Source organism: Taudactylus pleione, unplaced genomic scaffold (assembly GCF_031769625.1).
Source record: "Taudactylus pleione unplaced genomic scaffold, aTauple2 ptg000140l, whole genome shotgun sequence".
Lineage (NCBI taxonomy): Eukaryota > Metazoa > Chordata > Amphibia > Anura > Myobatrachidae > Taudactylus > Taudactylus pleione.
This window is the reverse complement of record NW_028284542.1, coordinates 1803782-1809926: the sequence shown is the minus strand read 5'-3', so window position 1 is coordinate 1809926 and position 6145 is coordinate 1803782.

Here is a 6145-nt window from a genome sequence, read left to right as displayed (position 1 = left end):
AAGTGAGAGTTGCCCATAGCAACCAATCAAATTCTAGCTATTATCTTCTAGAACAGGGGTTCCCAACCACGGTCCTCAAGTCACACTAACAGTCCAGGTTTTAAGGATAGCCATAGCTGGGCACAGGTGACTTAATTAGTACCTTAGTTATTTTGATTTAACCATCTGTGCTTAAGCATGGATATCACTAAAACCAGGACTGTTAGTGTGCCTTGAGGACCAAGGTTGGGAATCACTGTTCTAGAACGTGCTAGTTAAATGTTAAGTAGAATCTGGTTGGTTGCTATGGGCAACATCTCCACTTCTAAAACCTCTCACTTTAGTAAATATACCCCCTAGGAATAATTTTTTGGTCAGAGTCCAAACGGAGCACCCAAACTCTACACATAAAGGGCATTGGTCAGAGATTGAACTCCTCACCTCAGTGCTGCCACTATGCCAAATGTGCTGCCCCATACATGGTGAAGTACATGTCATTGCAGAATAGAAACTGCAGGTATCCAGACATACACAGTGTTGACATGGACATGTTAACAAGGTCATTATGTCAAAGTTGTGGATGCCGTCAGTCACAATGTCGACAGTACGTGTAATGCTGCATACACACGAAACATCTTGAACAACCATAGATATCGTTGATAGATTTCCCTCCAACTTTCTGTAGTGCAGGTCAAATGATTTTGGTTGTATACACTGATAGATATATATGATAGACATTGGGTGTACACACTGATAGATATCTATGATAGATTTTGGTTGTACACACTGATAGAGATCTATGATAGATATTGGGTGTACACACTGATAGATATCTATGATAGATTTTGGTTGTACACACTGATAGATATCTATGATAGATTTTGGGTGTACACACTGATAGATATATATGATAGATATTGCGTGTACACACTGATAGATAGATATATATGATAGATTTTGGTTGTACATACTGATACATATCTATGATAGATATTGGGTGTACACACTGATAGATATCTATGATACATTTTGGATGTACACACTGATAGATATCTATGATAGATTTTGGTTGTACACACTGATAGATATATATGATAGATTTTGGTTGTACACACTGATAATATCTATAATAGATATTGGTTGTACACACTGATAATATCTATGATAGATTTTGGTTGTACACAGTGATAGATATCTATGATAGATTTTGGTTGTACACACTGATAATATCTATGATAGATTTTGGTTGTACACAGTGATAGATATCTATGATAGATTTTGGTTGTACACACTGATAGATATCTATGATAGATTTTGGTTGTACACACTGATAATATCTATGATAGATTTTGGTTGTACACAGTGATAGATATCTATGATAGATTTTGGTTGTACACACTGATAATATCTATGATAGATTTTGATTGTACACACTGATAATATCTATGTTAGATTTTGGTTGTACACACTGATAATATCTATGATAGATTTTGGTTGTACACACTGATAATATCTATGATAGATTTTGGTTGTACACACTGATAATATCTATGATAGATTTTGGTTGTACACACTGATAATATCTATGATAGACATTGGGTGTACACACTGATAGATATCTATGATAGATTTTGGTTGTACACAATGATAATATCTATGATAGACATTGGGTGTACACACTGATAGATATATATGATAGACTTTGGTTGTACACACTGATAGATATCTATGATAGATTTTGGTTGTACACACTGATAGAGATCTATGATAGATATTGGGTGTACACACTGATAGATATATATGATAGATTTTGGTTGTACACACTGATAGATATATATGATAGATTTTGGTTGTACACACTGATAGATATCTATGATAGATTTTGGTTGTACACACTGATAGATATCTATGATAGATTTTGGTTGTACACAATGATAATATCTATGATAGACATTGGGTGTACACACTGATAGATATCTATGATAGATTTTGGTTGTACACACTGATAGATATCTATGATAGATTTTGGTTGTACACAATGATAATATCTATGATAGATTTTGGTTGTACACACTGATAGATATCTATGATAGATTTTGGTTGTACACACTGATAGAGATCTATGATAGATATTGGTTGTACACACTGATAGATATATATGATAGATTTTGGTTGTACACACTGATAATATCTGTGATAGATTTTGGTTGTACACACTGATAATATCTATGATAGATTTTGGTTGTACACACTGATAATATCTATGATAGATTTTGGTTGTACACACTGATAATATCTATGATAGATTTTGGTTGTACACAATGATAGATATCTATGATAGATTTTGGTTGTACACACTGATAATATCTATGATAGATTTTGGTTGTACACACTGATAGATATCTATGATAGATTTTGGTTGTACACACTGATAATATCTATGATAGATTTTGGTTGTACACACTGATAATATCTATGTTAGATTTTGGTTGTACACATTGATAATATCTATGATAGATTTTGGTTGTACACACTGATAATATCTATGATAGATTTTGGTTGTACACATTGATAATATCTATGATAGATTTTGGGTGTACACAATGATAATATCTATGATAGACATTGGGTGTACACACTGATAGATATATATGATAGATTTTGGTTGTACACACTGATAGATATCTATGATAGATATTGGTTGTACACACTGATAGAGATCTATGATAGATATTGGGTGTACACACTGATAGATATATATGATAGATTTTGGTTGTACACACTGATAGATATATATGATAGATTTTGGTTGTACACACTGATAGATATCTATGATAGATTTTGGTTGTACACACTGATAGATATCTATGATAGATTTTGGTTGTACACAATGATAATATCTATGATAGACATTGGGTGTACACACTGATAGATATCTATGATAGATTTTGGTTGTACACACTGATAGATATCTATGATAGATTTTGGTTGTACACACTGATAGAGATCTATGATAGATATTGGTTGTACACACTGATAATATCTATGATAGATTTTGGTTGTACACAGTGATAGATATCTATGATAGATTTTGGTTGTACACACTGATAATATCTATGATAGATTTTGGTTGTACACACTGATAGATATCTATGATAGATTTTGGTTGTACACACTGATAATATCTATGATAGATTTTGGTTGTACACACTGATAGATATCTATGATAGATTTTGGTTGTACACACTGATAATATCTATGATAGATTTTGGTTGTACACACTGATAATATCTATGATAGACATTGGGTGTACACACTGATAGATATCTATGATAGATTTTGGTTGTACACAATGTTAATATCTATGATAGACATTGGGTGTACACACTGATAGATATCTATGATAGATTTTGGTTGTACACACTGATAGATATATATGATAGATTTTGGTTGTACACACTGATAGATATTTATGATAGATTTTGGTTGTACACACTGATAGATATATATGATAGATTTTGGTTGTACACACTGATAGATATCTATGATAGATTTTGGTTGTACACACTGATAGATATCTATGATAGACTTTGGTTGTACACAATGATAATATCTATGATAGACATTGGTTGTACACACTGATAGATATATATGATAGATTTTGGTTGTACACACTGATAGATATTTATGATAGACATTAGGTGTGCACACTGATAGATATTTATGATAGATTTTGGTTGTACACACTGATAGATATCTATGATAGATTTTGGTTGTACACACTGATAGATATCTATGATAGATTTTGGTTGTACACACTGATAGATATATATGATAGATTTTGGTTGTACACACTGATAGATATTTATGATAGATTTTGGTTGTACACACTGATAGATATATATGATAGATTTTGGTTGTACACACTGATAATATCTATGATAGATTTTGTTTGTACACACTGATAATATCTATGATAGACATTGGGTGTACACACTGATAGATATCTATGATAGATTTTGGTTGTACACACTGATAATATCTATGATAGACATTGGGTGTATACACTGATAGATATATATGATAGATTTTGGTTGTACACACTGATAGATATATATGATAGATTTTGGTTGTACACACTGATAGATATCTATGATAGATTTTGGTTGTACACACTGATAGAGATCTATGATAGATATTGGTTGTACACACTGATAGATATCTATGATAGATTTTGGTTAACACACTGATAATATCTATGATAGATTTTGGTTGTACACAGTGATAGATATCTATGATAGATTTTGGTTGTACACAGTGATAGATATCTATGATAGATTTTGGTTGTACACACTGATAATATCTATGATAGATTTTGGTTGTACACACTGATAGATATCTATGATAGATTTTGGTTGTACACACTGATAATATCTATGATAGATTTTGGTTGTACACACTGATAGATATCTATGATAGATTTTGGTTGTACACACTGATAATATCTATGATAGATTTTGGTTGTACACACTGATAGATATTTATGATAGACATTAGGTGTGCACACTGATAGATATTTATGATAGACATTAGGTGTACACACTGATAGATATCTATGATAGATTTTGGTTGTACACACTGATAATATCTATGATAGATTTTGGTTGTACACACTGATAATATCTATGATAGATTTTGGTTGTACACACTGATAGATATCTATGATAGATTTTGGTTGTACACACTGATAATATCTATGATAGATTTTGGTTGTACACACTGATAGATATCTATGATAGATTTTGGTTGTACACACTGATAATATCTATGATAGATTTTGGTTGTACACACTGATAATATCTATGTTAGATTTTGGTTGTACACATTGATAATATGTATGATAGATTTTGGTTGTACACACTGATAATATCTATGATAGATTTTGGTTGTACACACTGATAATATCTATGATAGATTTTGGTTGTACACACTGATAATATCTATGATAGATTTTGGGTGTACACACTGATAGATATCTATGATAGATTTTGGTTGTACACAATGATAATATCTATGATAGACATTGGGTGTACACACTGATAGATATATATGATAGATTTTGGTTGTACACACTGATAGATATCTATGATAGATATTGGTTGTACACACTGATAGAGATCTATGATAGATATTGGGTGTACACACTGATAGATATATATGATAGATTTTGGTTGTACACACTGATAGATATATATGATAGATTTTGGTTGTACACACTGATAGATATCTATGATAGATTTTGGTTGTACACACTGATAGATATCTATGATAGATTTTGGTTGTACACAATGATAATATCTATGATAGACATTGGGTGTACACACTGATAGATATCTATGATAGATTTTGGTTGTACACACTGATAGATATCTATGATAGATTTTGGTTGTACACACTGATAGAGATCTATGATAGATATTGGTTGTACACACTGATAATATCTATGATAGATTTTGGTTGTACACAGCGATAGATATCTATGATAGATTTTGGTTGTACACACTGATAATATCTATGATAGATTTTGGTTGTACACACTGATAGATATCTATGATAGATTTTGGTTGTACACACTGATAATATCTATGATAGATTTTGGTTGTACACACTGATAGATATCTATGATAGATTTTGGTTGTACACACTGATAATATCTATGATAGATTTTGGTTGTACACACTGATAATATCTATGATAGACATTGGGTGTACACACTGATAGATATCTATGATAGATTTTGGTTGTACACAATGTTAATATCTATGATAGACATTGGGTGTACACACTGATAGATATCTATGATAGATTTTGGTTGTACACACTGATAGATATATATGATAGATTTTGGTTGTACACACTGATAGATATTTATGATAGATTTTGGTTGTACACACTGATAGATATATATGATAGATTTTGGTTGTACACACTGATAGATATCTATGATAGATTTTGGTTGTACACACTGATAGATATCTATGATAGACTTTGGTTGTACACAATGATAATATCTATGATAGACATTGGTTGTACACACTGACAGATATATATGATAGATTTTGGTTGTACACACTGATAGATATTTATGATAGACATTAGGTGTGCA